The sequence below is a fragment of the Myripristis murdjan genome, chromosome 20 (genome assembly GCF_902150065.1).
Source record: "Myripristis murdjan chromosome 20, fMyrMur1.1, whole genome shotgun sequence".
NCBI classification, from domain to species: domain Eukaryota; kingdom Metazoa; phylum Chordata; class Actinopteri; order Holocentriformes; family Holocentridae; genus Myripristis; species Myripristis murdjan.
The window spans coordinates 28,841,604-28,859,840 of NC_043999.1; the positions used below are offsets into that span (position 1 = coordinate 28,841,604).

The 18,237-nt window shown below is 38.4% G+C and overlaps 1 protein-coding gene across 2 annotated transcripts in view; it reads right to left on the reverse strand.

Moving 5' to 3' along the window:
• arhgef4 (Rho guanine nucleotide exchange factor (GEF) 4) overlaps positions 1-18,237 on the reverse strand; it is a 180,073-nt gene that overhangs the window by 70,200 nt on the left and 91,636 nt on the right. The window lies entirely within an intron of this gene.

The window sequence follows — 18,237 nt, forward strand, 5'->3', positions numbered from 1 at the left end:
AAAACTTAAGGCAGAAAGACCCACAAACAAGCAACAACTGAAGACAGCTGCAGTAAAGGCCTGGCAAAGCATCACAAAAGAGGAAACCCAGCGTTTGGTGATGTCCATGGGTTCCAGACTTCAGGCAGTCATTGCCTGCAAAGGATTCTCAACAAAATATTGAAAAGTAACATTTTACTTAGGGTTATATTTATTTGTCCAATTACTTTTGAGCCCCTGAAATGAGGAGCGCTTGTATAAAAATAGCTACAATTCCTACATGTTTAATCATATATTTTTGTTCAACCCCTTGAATTAAACCTTAAAGTCTGCACTTCAATTCCATTGTAGTTGTTTCATTTCAAATCCAATGTGGTGGCATGCAGAGCCCAAATCATGAAGATTGTGTCACTGTCCAAATATTTTTGGACCTAACTGTATATGTTACCTTAGGTCAGAGACCAAATATTTACGCCACATATTTGCACACATATCCTGAAATATATGTCCAAATATGTGAACTTATATGTCCCATTATATAATATATATGTTCATATATCAGATTTGCATATGGGTAAGGAGCAGTAAACACTCACTCACTTTCTGAGACATGGACTGAAATTGTTCTAGATTTATCTTAACCTAGATTTCAATGATCTGATTTAAAGGTCAAAGATTAGTGTTCATCCTGAAGTAAATGAAGGTTTAAATAAAACCTCATAGGAAGCATTTTTGACTTCACATTATTGTTGTTTGACAAAGGAGAAACAGCATCCATACAGTTTATCCTTCAGATTCATACAATTCTCTTCTAGACTGACTCCAGGATTTATGGGCATCATTAGGTTCTGAAATCAAACACCTCATCAAATGTATCGACAAAACCAAGACAAACATGCATCTGATGGATTATCACTTTAAATTTAATTAAGGATTCCACTGTCCTAAACTAATTAATCTGAAGTTAAAACATGTTTTGGAGAATTACTTTTTAGGCCTTAATAAACTATTCCAGGCCTCCTCCTGTCTTAACTGAATCCCTAACCAATCACCCCATTATATTTGTTAAGCAACCACGGTGATTGCTGTAGTTAATGCTGTTACCGTAGTTGACAATCATGTGGAATGCCTGAAAAGACAGAGTCTTACCAGGGTCACAAGCTATAGCAAACCTTGGCAGCAATGTGAAATGTTTGCTCTGGTCTATCAATACTGCGTTAACTGCAGAAGCAGGCTTTAGCATTGCAACATAGGGTCTGATGGGTCACACAGTTAAGGACAGATAGATAAACAGGCAAACACCTAAAGGAAAATGGCAAGTGCTAATGAAAAGAGGGTATCTGTTAACATTAACCTTCAAAGAGAGCTATGCAAACTAAAAAGGATTAGACTTTTGCAAGAGAGCAGGCAACTCAAGTAAATTTGGAAAAAAAAAAGACTGAGAATTGTCCAAAGAAACAAGGATTAGCTAAAATAGCATGTTTAAATTTGTCAAATAACCCCTGACTAAAGAGAACAAGTCAGTAGTCTGAATGGGAGAGAGAAAAAAAACAAAACAAAACAAAAAACAAGAAAAGACGGGAAGGCATGGGGAGATGCGGCGTCCCTGGATATCCTACCAGCTGAGGAGCTAGAATACCAAATGGGTCTTTTCCCACCTAAAATGCAATAAAACAAAAAATGCAAGAGCATCATCAGCCACAAGCCTATAGCAAATGTCCTGATATTTATGTAGGCAGGGTGTAAAATTAACTTTTCCGGTCAAAAATATTTTTCAACGGCCAAAAAAAAAAAAAAAAAAAAAAAAAAAAAAAAAAAAAAAAATCATGCCATATTTGATTTAAAATAATTACCATATTTTTTTATTTTGAAAATCCAACTTAAACATCACTTAAAGAATACAGTTATGTACAGATTAAATTAGGTTATTTCATTTCAAGGTGCTGCATCATCATGTATTCAAAATATATTAAAAAAGTGCAACTTTTTACATTGAGTGAGCCAAATGTCTGTCTCACAGCTTTAACAGGAACGTTCCATTTAACCCATAGGAAATAGGAAAAGAATAAAAAAAACTTTTAAACCCCCCCCCCCCCAAAAAACGGGTCGTAAGTCAGCCAGGACCGAGGTTGACCAGCCTTGTCAATTTTCCAATTTTCTTTGAAACGTCGTACTCCAACATTACTCCATTTAGCTGCTTGTTCCTCTTCTCGATCTCCTACCTCTTGTATCCTTTTTGTTTGTGGTGGCTTCACACCGCGAATATGTCGCCACATCTTCTCTTCTCTTCTCTCCTTTTTCTTCTTCTTGTTGATACGCTCTTCCTGCCATGCATCTTCAAACAAAGGGCTGACGTCATGCCGTTCCCGGCGTACCAAATCACAACACAACTACAGTGCGCTGCGAGGGTCAAAATAGCCTGGAAAAACTCACATGCAATTCAAAATTTTCCATTGGCCACTGGCTGGTGTGTGTTTTTGTTTTACACAGCAAACTATTTTTTTACCCGCCATTGACGCTTGGCGGGTGTTAATTTTACACCCTGTATGTAGGTTTATGAAAATAACATTGGAGAAACAGATGATCCCCAGATCAGCTTGAGTGCAAATGTGCTCATTCTTGCTTGCCAAAAATGTGCTAAAACGTCATTATCAAAATGATTTACTCATGAATAAAAGATTTGCCTCACTTCACATTTAAAGCTCATGCATTCCAAAGAATTAAATGATTATGAAACTTTTTTGAACTTGAAAGGGGTCTTTAATATAGTTAACATTGAGCAATATTTATAGGCCTGTCATTTAAAAGGGGAAAGGCTGCAAAATGTCTGAATCTTTTGTTAACCAAGTTCCCATTAAGCGTGGCCTTCATTTAGAGAAAGCTCTGCTAACAGACTGTGAGCTCATTCACTACAACTTAGATCTGTTCATACTGCTAATGATACAAGCTAAAAGGGAGAAATTTATTCCCTTTTTTACATATACAGATTGCTTTTGTTCTGTTTGGGTGCAATGAATGGGATTATAAATGTTTTCTTCTTGTTTATAATAAATGATGTATTAAAAATACCATATGTCCTATATTTTTTATTTCCTTCAGTAATACTCATAGCTGGCAGATTGTATCAGGAAAGAGAAATCATCTAAAGCTTAAAACTGCACATCAAAGATTTAGTGATTTTAACAACAGAGGCTTCACTTTTTTACTACATCAGCAATCCAGTTTTTATTGTAGATCAGTGGTTTCCAAGCCAACTGGGAGTGTGTTCACATAAAAGGGGTGGAGCTTGAAACACACAGCCGATCACTTCAATGTGGACAGATTCAGGAGTACGTAAGTAAGTAAGTAAGTACGTGAGTAAGTAAGCTTATCATTGCCATGCTGTTCATCAATCCAGTAAATGTGTTATGACATTGAGGCAATGAAAATAATTTTTATTTACAAAGTCACCTCATGTTCCTCAGCACTGTGGCGATGGAATTTCACCAGCAGTCTATCACACCTGGAAATCCTATTAAATAATTTCAGTAAATCCAGCAAAAGTCAATTTCATTCATCGCTTACAACTTACGTTAAAGCTAGATGCTGTTTGATAGATGTCTTTTTTAAAGCCACAGCTCTACAGCAATTTACAGGATTCCCAGACCATTTACCCAAATGACCTTAAATGCTACATTTATTACATCTGTTAAAACAAATAGTCACGGGGTTAGACCGTAACCTGTAAAGTAAGACACAAACTTGTTTGCGCACACACGCTATGTAACCACTTTAATTAATAATAACATCAAAAGCCGGCTTGGAAGTGTCTAAGTGATAGCATTAGCATAGCGTTGCATGAGTTACATCATCTGTACTCCCATTTGTTAATGTTGGGAGGCCCGCCAACAAAACGGTATATTTTTTCTATCTTGGGTCACGGTACAACAAAGCATACAAAATGCATTTTAAATAATACAGAGACTGATTTTTCTTGGCATTTGTATTTTTCTCAGAAAACAGTATTTGTCATCTGTTCTCCTCTGCTCTGCTCACTCTCCCGTGCACACCCAGAACTGCCAAACCAGTCAGGAGTGTGCTATCGGCTTTTATGAAGGGGTTCCCGGGGAATGCGCTAAGTAGGCTAGAGTTGGAGGGGGGTTCTACTGAGTTTTTGAAATGCTGTTTTAATTGTCTTTTGGAATTAATATTTGTTTATCTTTTGTAGTAGGAAATTGTGAATGCCTAAATGGATTCATAGTGAAGATATTTATTTTGTATGAGATAACTGATTTTGCTGGGTTTCTAGAAGCCAGTCAGTATGCACCTGCTAAGGGTTCTGACTTAAAAGGCATAGCTTTCAGCGCAGTACAATGCCGTTTTCTTTGGTTAATTTTGTCTTTTTTTGCAACTATTGTTTTCTTTTTCTTCAGTTTTATTTTTTCGCCAAGCCTGCACTGTAAATCGTAGTGCACTGGATTTGTCTGTTTTTCACCTTTGTAAATAAATCACCTGGACTGCATTACTGAGTTTTTCTCAGTTTCTTCTTTTTTCTTTTTTTCCTTTGCTGCTTGGCGAACCTTAGAAAGCAAAGCAGCTCTGTTGCATGGTGTCTGCAGGTATCACAAGGTTCCATTTAAGACTTTTTAAAAGATATTTAATGCCACTTAGAATGAAACTCAAGAGCTATTCAAAAAATATTCCTCTATTTTGAATATCAAGATATTTTGAATCCCCTGCATGATTTGCAAAATGGTTTGTTGTAATATGGTTAATTTGTAATAAAAGGGCTAAACATTCAAAATCACTGGTATGATCCTATATTCATTAATATTATGTTTTCTAATTTTCTGTAGTGGAACATGGTTTAAAACAATTAGTGGTGTCAAGAGATTAAAAAAATTGAGAGATTAATTAATTATGATCTTTAATTAATTGATCTAATTAATCTCTTTTTTAATCTCACCTAAAATTGCTGAGAAAAGCCCTTAACTTGAGGTATTTCCCTTTAAATTCATTACATTATTGTAGCAGATCAGTCCGATGCGGGTCGGGGGGACGACCCCTCTTTTTCAAGACCCTTTTTTGGAGAAAAAAAAAAAATTATATGGACAAAATCTTGTTTGAATAAAAAAGCCACTGGTCGGCATCAGGCGAGCCGGCCGCGGCACCGGGTCTGGTCTGCCGGATCTGATAGGTGAGCGGCGCACACATAGCCTACTGCCATATCAATTTTTGTTCATACGCGGCTGCAATGACTGCGCAATGCGGCCATTCGCCGGTAATCGCGGCATCAGGCGAGCCTACCTACTGGTTTACATATGCACAATACATGTATATTTGCTTAGACCCCCAATATTAGACGAGGGCGTTTTTTCAGGGCATTTTCGATGGAAAAAATATTGTCTTATATTCGGATAAATAGGTAATGTATTAACTTCGATCACGCAACCTTTTCTTCCACCTCCTCTCCTCTCCTCTCCTCTCCTCCACAGTCAGACACACACACACACACACACGAGTCGCGACACCCCCTCCTCAACATGCTGCCTGTTTACAACGGACTCGGACTGTTGGGGCGGGTGTTAATCAAAACAAACCAATCATGTCTTCACCTCGTCACAGGTTGCTGGCCTCTGATTGGCCTGGCCTGTCTCTCTGACTTAAAAAAAAAAAAAAAAAAAAAAAAAAAAAAAAAAAAGATCAGACTGGTGAGGCCAGCCGGACCGGACCGACAGCTGATTGGCCTGCCCGGCGACCTGTTTAAAAAAAAAAAAAAAAAGACTGGCAGGCCACCGGGCCAGTGACAGGCCGGCGCTTCGGGAAATCTCAGCTTATGCTAAACAAGCCCAAACACAAAAAGTAAAGTTAGAGATTAAAAATTAGATTAACTCGATTAAAAAACATAACGCGCTAAATATGACTGTAATTAATTAATCTCAATTAACGCGATAATTTGACACCACTAAAAACAATCTCTTGAACACCAATTAAAAAGTGTCAACTAGGGCCCTTAGTCTTCTTTGTGGTGCCATAACACATGGGAAGTTGGTTCGTTCAGAGGTGTCAACACTTTGCTGCAGACAGGACTGCAGGGGCATGCAAATATATACAAGCATCCACAATTTCCAGAGCAATAAGCACCAGTAAAAATCAGTTCATTGCTTTTCTGAATTACCTACAGATGACTATTATGACTCCAGTGCTGTCACTCTTGCCAAACAGCTTCTTAATTTCCCATTACATTTCATGTAAAAGTGATTTCAAATCATGCAAGATTAATTGCACACTTACATATGCAAAGCCAAAATGCTGAATAATTGATTGAATGTGCTTGTACATGTACAAAGCTCTATTTAAACAAAAACACAACTAGACAGCACGAGGAAAATGGTTTCCAGCTCAATTACATCTGACACAGCACAACAGCGTGCAGTTGAGAGAATTCCTGAGCACTGCCTGCAGCTTTTTTTTTTTTTTTTAAATGCTGCATTCAGATGCCTTTCACAAGTATTTAAACACAGGAGGTCTGACATCAATCTAGCATCACTGATCTGATGTTTAAATATATAATCTTAATAATTATAAATATAGTTTTCTTTTTTTATGATAATTTTTTGGCATTTCTGCTTTATTTGATAGCTACAGTAGAGAGAGACAGGAAAAGCAGGGGAGAGGGCGAGGATGACATTTGCCATTTACATGTCATTAGACGTGCAAAGGGCCCAGGCTCAGATTTGAACTCAGGCTGTTGCAGTCAGGACTGAGCCTTGATAGGTAGCATGTTCTCTAGCAGATGAGCCACCAGGGCACCCAAATATTGTTTACTTGTAATTAAATTACTAAAAAAAAATTCTGGTAATTTCCTTGTAATTGCTTTTGCTCTCTCTCTCTCTCTCTCTCTTTTTTTTTTTTTTTTGCTTTTTTCCTAATGTTACAATAGTTTTTTGCTAATTACATTTAGTCCCACATTTTTCAAAGAAACCAAGTGAATTTACTCAGGTTTCAAAAGGACATCAGAAAAGTAATCCAAAAAGTGCTGCTCTACTGCCTCCAATGAGTAAAATAATAATTATTATTATTACTACTTTTATATTATTATATTATTACTTTTAACATGAGTAGAGACATCTAGTTGAGAAATGAGTAGAGACAAGTGAAACAAAAGCAGCTGGAGCAGGTGCGGTGATGCAAAAGGACTATGTGAGGAAGGGAAAGATGCACTGGCAGCTATAAGCATGTGTCAACCTGTAACTGTCCCCCTACAACCCTAGTCTCTCTCTGTCTGCCTGCCTGTCAGTCAAGCAAAGTGAGGCCTTGATGTGCAGGCAGCTGTACTGACAATGCCCAATACACACCTCCATACGTAAACACACAGCCTGTCTACCAGCAGCGACAGCTTTACCCCATGTCAAACCCTTTCACCCCATTCTGCCCTTGCCAGCGGTGATGGGTGGAGTGCAGATTAGGGAGGATGAAGGAGAAAAGCAGTGGATGTGATTTATATAGAGAGAAAGACAGAAAGAGTTTTAGCAGCAGTTCCTCTAGCCTGAAGGGGGCGGAGGGGTGGCATGCCTTGCCGTCAGAGGAAATCTATTTAAAGGAGAATCCTCACCATATGCCTGCCAATGAGAGACCAGAGTTTTGTTTTGTTTTTTTGTTTGTTTGTTTTTTTGTTTGTTTGTTTGTTTTGTTTTGTTTTGTTTTTTCTTTTGGCTAAAATAAGACAGGATAGACAGCTCTTCTACTGGGTTCCTCTGTTTGGAGGCTTTTGTTGCATTTTTCTTGTCCTCCAGTGCATTTGAAGCAAAAGGTAAAAAGCCCCTGTGGAATGACTGGTTCACTAAAATCTACAATCAGCTGCAACAAGCATACTTAATTCCACCCCCTTAGCTCATAGCTGCAAATGTAGTGACCATAAACAGTGGACCAGATTTACTAAAACACTAGTAGCAGTATTTTTGTGTTAATAACACATCAACAGAATTTGAACCATTTGTGGACAGGATAAAGTTGTCCACACTATTCTTCCTAAAAGCAGCAGCACTGTTGTGTTTTGATGACTTAAAATTGGGTGGAGTGAAATAATGTCTAAACTGAGAAATAGTCCCCAGGGTAACATTTGCTATACACAGCCAATTATCAGTTCTGTGGTTTATGAATGATGTGGACTCTGCAAGTCGCAGAAGCAGAACATTACAAGGCGCGTGTGTCAACCAAAAATCCAAATTTGGAAATCATGACATTTTGATTATATGATGCAAATTTTTTAGTATTCCCACATGATTTGAATGTGGGTTAAATCTGAATGGTGAAATCATATAGGAACCTCTTTTGAAATGCTACACTCATACTGAAAGTAAAACTAAACCAGTTCTCAATTATATGATAGCTGTTAAGATAACGCATTGATTACAACAGTGGGAACATTTCAGCTTTTGATGCAGACATAAAAATATGAACAATCACTACAATCATTCTACCAGATGGACAACCCCAGAGGTGTCATTCACATTTGTCCTGACACTTGCAAAGAATGGGGAAGGAAATGAAAAAAGGAAACTGGGATGAGATAATTAATCAGAATGGATGAGCAACCCTCCTTATAAAATGACAGAAAACCATAATGGATTCATTCTAGTGCTGTAATGTTTTTGTTGTCAAATAGTTCAGCCTTTGGAGAAAAAAAAAATCCAACACTCCAATAATTCATTTACTGTTTAATCAATCAAAATTGAGAAAATAACCCACTGGAGAGCACTAATTCATGGAAAAACGGCACACTTCCAATGCTGCATGACATCATGCGCCCCCAAATGCTCCCCAATGAAAACCACCAGAACATCATATCTCTTTATGGCACATCCCATGCTCCTATGACGTGACCTAATGGGCTGCATGGAGACAGCACTTCCATTAAGCCAAGGTAATTGCCCCCTGCGCTTTGGAACGTCACTCTGTTTTGACACTTGGTCTCACTACAGGGACATCCTCCTCTGCAGATCATATCGATCACCTGGTCATCTCAGACATGGCATGGAAAAAATCTCTGAACTTACAACACACCGTCAAAAAGTGTCCTACATGGTCTGTGTCATATGGCTCATGACTGGCCTTCAGTGTTGTTCTCTGTTAAGCCTGTTATAGCCTGAGGCATCATATTTGACCAATATTGATTTTTCAGAGCTAAGACCAATACCAATTATTACTAATCAAGGACAACGATATTCAGGGTTGCTATTCATTTGTATTAAATTTGAAAATTACAGCATCAAAATTCACAATGTTAAAAGCTCTGAATTAACTAATATTTAATCCCCCCCCCCCCAAAAAAAAAAAAAAAAAAAATCTAAATCTTACAAGAAAATTATAAGCGAAAAAAAAAACCCTCACAAAATTGGCGGCAATAAAATCATGTGAAATTCTAAGAGCAAATGACAAGAATACTATATTTCTAATTATTAAAATGATAGATTTAAAGATCAGATCAGTGATGCTAGATCAGGATTCTAGTGTTTAAATGCTTGTGAAAGGCATCTGATTGCAGCCTGAGGCTCAAGCCCAGCAAAACTGAAATGAAAATTTGAGCTAAACAAGGACACACCATATTATCGGAAATGTACAATGCCTGGGAGGTGCAATGAGAAAAAAGATACAATGAGGCCATGATTTACTATTCAAGGTCATGAGATATAACTCATTCATTTAATTTAATTAACTTAATTTAAGTCTTATATAATTCTGGCCATGGTGTACTCAGTCCCTAAACTGAACCCACAATTTAGTTAAACTATAGCCATGATTTAAGTGTTCAGCACTCCTCATTTCTCCAAGGAGCAGACTGTGACTGCAACAGACAACATTTGTCCCTGCAGAGTTCCGGGCACGTACCTGTTTTCTGGTAAAGGAGCAGGTGCAGCTGCTCCACATGCCTGGGCATGTGGTTCCTGCCTCCTTACCAAACACCTGATATGGTCTGATAAGTTTCACATGTTAGCCTTTACACTGGACACAGAAAGATGGCTAGTAACAGGAAATGTACTGTCAATTCTTAATCCATATCATCCAAGCAATTTAGAGTCTAAATAAAACTTGAGCAGTGCCAGCTCCATCACTACGCAGGTCCAGGCTGACTAATTGTGCTAAACTACTGCATCACTGGTCACCTGAATACTGGACAAACAGGAAAACAGCTGCTTCACTGGCTGCATGCTAGTCGATGTTAGTCATCAAGGTTGCCACTTGTGCCAAAAGCAGTACATCAAGTTCAAAATAAGAAAAGGGACTGCACAAAAATCTCATTGCATGCTTAAATCGTTTGAGACCCAGGAGCCCATGGTCTTTTTTTTCCACCCATTTAACAATTTTTTTTTTAGTTTTTGCAAGGTAATTTCAAGATAATTTTCTGTGTATTTATAATAATGATAAATAGTTTCAGTGTACATTTTTTTCCCCACATTTTTAATATTTTAATTTTCCAGTAATTAGTAGTAGTCCTCTGTTCCTTTATTGGTGGGAAATTACAAATTTTCTGCCAGTTACCACATTCATCCCCAGGAAATGACATATTGAAAGTTACGCATGAAATACAAAGAGTTTCTTAAACAGCAGTGTCTGCGCAGTCTGTTCAGAGAAACCTGGACTAACCTGCAGAAGCTCCATTTTTGCCTCTTTGGTATGAAATGTGTGTAGTTGATGGACATCACCTTACAGGATTTCTGGGTGTTGAAGGTCATATTTTTCAAACAATGGTCTCTTGGAGCCATTTTGAGCCACTGTAGACTAGTGCAGACCCCTCTGTCACAGTTATTATTTGGGAGCCAAATGTAGACTGATATTCTCTCAGGCAAACTAACAGACAAATAATAAAATTTCCTATCATTATCTGTATAAAGTCCTACATCGGTCAGATCCTATTAACAAGGATTGTAACTGGGCAATGAAGATGGATTAGATGACATGATATAGATGTCAGTTAATGGGTGGATTAAGGAGGATGCTACAATTTTCATGTCTCTGATTTCCTCCATCTCAGACTCAGCAAAATAACCAAGGTGGAGAAGCAGAACGAAGAGGCCTCCAGCTGAATGGATGTTCCAGAGCGACCTATTTCCCAGCATGCCCTGAGCCTCCCTTTTTCTTTTTTGGATGGATGCATTCCTCCCCACCCCCCTTTCATTTCTTCTTGCCCCAGAGAAAAGCACAGTTGGTAGTGTGTATATGTGTGTTTGGGTGGCATAGTGAGTTGCACAGTTGCCAACTGGCCTTGCTTTACTTCACATGCCCACACATGGAGGCAAGCATTAACACAAGCACAAGTAAAACACAGACAAGACCTTTGTGGTATAATTTTGAGAAAAGATTTCATTAGTGACCCCACATAAAAGCCACACTACACTTTTTGGCTTTTTATAATTTCATATACCTATTTGCGAATGTATGCAAAAAAAAAAAAAAAAAAAAAAAAGACAAATATGATATTTTACTGTATTTTTGCAAATCCCATTACTTTCACTTCCTGGAAAATAGAAAAACTCCTGGAAAAAATGTAACAATATACAGTATACATCAATAAAATGGATCTAACTGAAGCAAAGACAGCCTGAATTATCATTGCCAAAGTCCATCGATAATGACTTAAAAAGTTTAAGAACCTTTTTTAATCAATCTTGAAAACCTCTTGCATTTTGCCCTAACCATTCTGAGTAGCAGATTTAAAAGACTTGTACAAGCATGAAGAACATAAAGCAAAAATAACTCTTGTAAGCACAAAACAGAAACAGCAACAGTCTACAAGTGCCTTAGAAATAAAACATAACCAATGACTATGCATGTATGCTCAGAGCAATTTGTAACATATCTCAAGGCTTCATGGTAACCCATATGCAGTGCATGTACGCAATTAGTTGATGCATTTATGTGCATTCATGTAGAGTACGTCTCAAGCTGCTGCTGGAACAGGCATACTGCATTTGAAACATAAAACCAAATTAATCAATTTAACTGGCTTGTCTCCCAGCCTTATTATGAAGCTCAAAGGAGACGACATTATTTATAGAAATTCTAAGGTGCTTATATGATGAAACAGTCTTGATATCATTGCACTGAAGAGTCAGAATTTCTGGCAGATTCAGAGACTTTAAGCTTTAGCTGAAAAAGTTGTGCTGTATAGTATTTAAATCAGACTGCAGGTAATAGAAAACTTTGGGAAGAGTGTTGGTAGTCTCATCACAACAATATATAACAGTGTCATCTGCATACAGGCAAAGATTAGTAATCAACACATATGGTCCCACACTATTTCCACATATAGAAAATAAAAGAGGACTTAAAACTGACCCTTGGAGCACTTGACCGTGAGATAAGGACGCAATGGTGATCTAGAGCAGTGGTTCCCAAACCACCTCAAAGACCATCTATCCTGCAAGTTTTTGTCTCCGCTCTACTGTTGCACACCTGATCCAACAAAGGGCATAATGCTGACTGATTAAAACAGATCTACCTGAGCAGGGTGTGCATGGAATTGTGTGGCCTTTAATTAATTCCCCTATTGCACATGCATACATTTATGCAACTTCTGCTCTACAATGCAGAGTGTGGAAGCATTCGCTAGATCCCATTACGAGAAAGCATGGATTGCATGGAATCTATGGCAGTGTCCAGCAGACGCAAGAGAAATATGGAAATAGTAAGCAGGCTTATACATAATTAGAAAATAAACAACTATTAAGCATTACAAAAAAGAACAGTGGCATGTTGCCTTCAAATATTTAAAACAAACAATAGGTTGCTTGCTACACAGCAATGCCAGCTTTCTCAGATTAAAATAAAGCATTGTTTATTTCAAGATAAGGATAGATTGGTTGTTACTTCTGCCTCTGACACAAAATCCTTCCATACATGACTCTTGCTGTGTTTCTTTTGGACAAGCCAAGGCAGACCTGCCGCTCCAGGTGCACCTGAAGGAGCCATCTCTCATGTGTGTTTGTCTGCTGGCTGGAAGGCATTCTTCTTTTAGTTTTTATTTTTATTTTTCAAGATATTTTATTGTGTGTTATTTATTTATGTGAAGCACCTTAACCCCAAGACAAATTCCTTGTTTGTGAAAACTTGGCAATAAAGATCTTTCTGATTCTGATTCTTTGGTGCACACTCGAGCAAGCATTTATCGTATGCATACTGCCCCCTGTCAGTTCTGGAAGAATATGTTATGGCCCACTGAAGGCTAAATCTGTATAATACTAAATTTAAATAAATACATCCAGTACCTGTAGGGTTGGCTACCATCGGATTTTTGGACTATTGGTATTGACCTTATACCAAGGTATTCGTCCTTGTGACAGTCCTAGTGTGAGCATGGTATAAGGATGGTATAAGATGAAAGAAATGAAATCAATATGAGAGATATGTGTAAGAAGAGACGTACAAATGCAAATGTTGCTGCAACTGTTCATGGTCACACATTTAAATAATACATACAACACTGCACGCAAAAACATGAGCAGTAAAGCAGCTAGAGATACACAGTGATACACAGCACTGAGCTGTGAGGTGACAAGGCAACATTTGTCTTAGCAGTAGTGCTAATGAATAACAGTTAAGAAAACATTCTCTTAGTATCATTTTCATTGTGACATTAACAACATCAAGGCCAACATCAACAACAGGGTGGGTGAGTCTGGCCTTCTGCCTCCAATTTCCTGATTTCATGAGGGCAATAACATCCATCTGTGTGTGTGTGTGTGTGTGTGTGTGTGTGTGTGTGTGTGTGTGTGTGTCTGTCTGTCACAAAGGCTCAGTGTTATGCAGGAGACAGCACTCCTCCTGTCACTGTGCCAGCACTAAACGGAGGGAGGTTTTTTTTTTTTTTTTAAACTTCAACCTAAATCAGATTAAACCTCTCTTCTAATCTCCATCAGTGCAAATTTCAACCCCAAACTCTCTACTGAACTTTCCTGCTTCTCAAGGACAAAAAGAACAGGCCTACTGCTTCTGTCATCCTTATCTGTCTCTACTTCCTAGAATCCCCCATGCCTCTCCCACTTCATCTGTCAACACCCATGTGGTCTGAGTTTAAAAAAAAAAAAAACTACAGCATTGTTAAAGAACAATCTGTATCGTTTCCATATAAATGTTCACTTTGCTCATCTCTACATAACATTAAGAGTGATTTAGCCCATGAAAGCTTTTCTAAACACTGTTTGGCAGATGATTCTGAGGAAAAGATCACTGCTGTACAGGAAGTGATGCATTTTTTTTTGTTTGCAGTTTGCTTGGAATAAAAAGAAGCTGAACTGGGTAGTTAGCACAAATTGTAAAAAGAGAGACAGTCACCTCAGGAGATACTTCCATAAGAATTTCTGGGAAAAAAAAAAATACAGATCACTCAGTCCTGATATTTTTTCCTACCAATAAATCTACAGGAGGCTTATTTGTTTGAGCAACATCTGAAGTAATTCCTTAGGTGGACTGTCTTTTTATGAGCCACGACAAAGACAATTTTCTGCCATGCTAGAAATAAAATTTTCTGAATCTGAATCTCATATCAGCTGAATGAACTGAATTAGTAAACATTTTGGTAAAAAACGTATGTGTATGTATGAAAGGGATGGGTTGCTGTCATAATAATAATGCACCATATTGAATTTATATGACAGAGTTGAAGAAGAGGCATTCCATGAGTGGTGATATATACGGTGTAACAGCACCTTGACATTTTACTGTTATATAACCATTAATTGCACACATTGTGTGATTAATTCCCCCTGTGACTAAATCATCCACCACCCGGCCACCCGAATTAGTTCTTTTCTCCATTTTACAGATCCACGCCCCCATGGCCATTTCCACCTTCACCTGTCACTGTGGGCTATGTTGCTTTTTAAATTAGTGTTTTCTTTAACAATTTACTTTAAAGATTAGAGAGGCTGCTTCCAGTAACTGTAAACGTTTCCATGCATGCAACAAATGCAATACAGCAAATATAGAGCGGCAAAAATAAAAATGTAGTTATGACGTTGGCGGGACAGAGGAAACTCTCCAGGGGAAAACAGAATTAAACTTTTAGCTTCTGAAATAATTTTTAGACAGCTGATAGAACTCAGGATTTATCAGGATCAGGCTGTTTCACTGTTAACAATTTATCTTTGTGAAATTAGACTGTGTGTGACCTTCTAGATGTGTAGGAGAAAACAGAACATTAATTAACATTGGATCTTGACCATTTCTGTTAGCGTGTCTGGAGATTTAAATAATCAATGAAGTTAAATCTCTGTGCCTGGTGCGTAAATACGTACAGCATGTCTTATTGGAGAGCTGCACTTATCGTTTCTGCTGCAGGGGGATCGCAGAAGTATTTAATGAAGTAAAAAAAAATTTCACCCAGAACACATCTACTTGTAATCAGAGCATTAGATTATGACCAAATCCATGGATATAACTGCAAAAGTAACTGGAGTTAAATCATAAATGGTGGTCAGAGGAGGATAAAGGGGAGGAAATAAGACTGGATACACATGCTTGCTGCATTTACTGCCCCCACTGTTGACTGGCAACACTGCCTTCCAGGCCATGGTTTTGGTTTTGGTTATGGCTATGGTTAAGATGAGGAAATGCTGATTTACGTGTAATTTTTGGGTCAAGAAAGTACCATAACCTGATACTGCAAGGGAAACCTCCAGACAAGCTAACTTGTGGCCGGGAAACTGTTTATGTTCAGTTCAATTGCTTGATTTCAGACAGAACCATTTGTGTTGGCAGAGCCGAAAAATGTATTAAATAAGTAAATCATGATGTGTTGCTGCTCGTTACCATTTTCTGATGACTGCTGCTGTTTGTAGAACTGTTTTATAAAAGCAACATCACTCTCAAGGTTGTACTGTACTGAATATCAGCACAGCTGTGATTCAGTCATAGGCACAAAGCAGCAGGCTGAGTGCCAAAGATAATCACAGCTGTCAGAAATCAAGTAACTGAATTGAATAAAAACAGTTTCCTGACCACCAGCTTGCCAGGAGCTTTCTACCGTAGTACAGAGTGACATTGTTTAATTAGTATCGCACATTAGCTCTGCTATGGGCAGCAGCTAATTTGTTGAGGACATTGCCTCATTCATTATGATCTGAGTTGGAACTCCTCAAAATTTGCAGTTAGGTCCAAAAATATTTGGACAGTGACACAATATTAATAATTTTGCCCATGCACACTGCCATAGTGGATTTGAAATGGAGTAATCAAGACATGATTGAAGTACAGACTTTCAGCTTTAATTCAAAGGGTTGAACAAAAATATGGCATTAACTGTTTAGGAATTACAGACAGTTTTATGAGTCATCCCATTTTCAGAGACTCAGGAATAATTGGCCAAACTATATATAATATACATAACTATAATTCTAAGGATTATATTCAGTATTTGAAGGAAAATCCTTTGCAGTCTGTGACTGCCTTAAGTCTGGAACCCATGGACATCACCAAAGTCTGAGTTTGCTCTCTGTGACTTCTTCTTACATCAGCAGTCACATCATCAATAAACACTAGTAACCCAGTGCCACTGGCTGCTATACATGCCCATGCCATAACACTGCCTTCATCATGTTTGACAGATGACGTGCTATGTTTTGTTTTGGGTCATGAAGTGTTCCTTTCACTCTCCACACTTTTCTCTTCCCATCATTCTGGTAGTTAACCTTTGTTTCATCTGTCCAAATAATCTTGTTCCAGAATTGGGCAGGCTTTTTTAGATGTTTTTAGCAAAGTCTAATTTTGCCTTCCTGTTCTTGAGTGACACCAGTGGTTTGCACCTTGCTGTTTACCCTCTGTAGTAATTTTCTGGCAAACGTCTCTGTAGATTTGGACAATGATACGCCTGCCTCCTCAACAGTGTTTTTGGCCTCCCTTGACCATGTGAATGGGTTTTTGTTCACCAGGGAAAGAATTCTTTGGTCATCCAGGCCTTTTGGTGTTGCTGAGCTTACCAGTGCAGTCCTTCTTTTTCAGGATATACCAAACCGTTGATTTGGCTACTCCTAAAGTTGTTGCTGTCTGTCTCATAGATTTTTTTTCTTTTCTTTTTGAGCTTAATGATGGCCTCCTTCACCTGCATAGACACCTCTTTGGATTGCATGTTGAGGGTTCTGATAAACAGCTATCAAATGCAAATGCAAACACTTGGAATGAACTCCAGACCTTTTCTTTTCTTAATTTGTCATGGAATAACAAGGGAAAAGGCCAAACCTGGCCAGGAAACTTCTTTATAGTCAAATGTCCAATTACTTTTGAGCTTCTGAAAATGGAGTGACAATGTATAAAACTGGCCATAAATCCTCAACGGTTAATGCCATATTTTTGTACAACCCGTTAAGTTAAAGAGAAAAGTCTGCACTTCAATCATATCTTAATTAGTCCATTTCATATCCACCGTGGTGGTGTACAAGGGCAAAATTACAAATATTGTGTCACTGTCCAAATACTTATGGACCTAACTGTATGTCATTTATATCCAAAGACTAAGCTAAGACAGATGTAGATGAATGTAGTTTGTGTTTGTATGCGTGTGAGTAAAAGTGTGTGTGTGGGAGAGAGAGTGACATAGAGAGACAGAGGGGGAAAATACCGTCTTGATTGTGACACTGCCCAGGGAAAAGAAAGAGTATTTGTCAAGGACATGACTGTCCTTGGTACCTGCAGTGTGCATGTGTCTGTACACACCTTTGTACACACTTTTGTATGCTGTGTCTGTGTGCACACGCACGTTTAGGGCGTGCAACAGCATACCTGCACATATGCTTCTCTGCCCACATCCGATTGCTAAGCAACAAACGCTTCCCAGCATTCCAGTGGGAAAATCCAGCAGTGTGTCAGACCTTCCTCCCACTACACTGTACATTATCAACCCTCCTATTCCTCGTCCTCCTCTCTGCCATGCACACACTGTATCTACAACTCACCTACATCTGTATGCTCCCTGCATACTGTATAACCCGTATAACTTCCTGAATCATGCTGGAGTTTACATGCCAACGCTGAAGGCAACACGTAGGCTATTTCAGGCAGTAAATGTAACCTAGCGATGGAGGACACACACAATCTCAGGCTTTGGCTGGGTTTGGACACAAAAACAAGAATGCCTGTCGGGTTTGAGTTGGGCTTGGTTACCCAGCCTCAGGTAAGGTTTGAACAAAATACGCTGCCCAGTCCACACTCTAGTTTACCAAAAAACAAGCATGTTTTCTTACATCTAGAAAATCTGTAGACCAGTGCATCTGTATAGGGTCATAA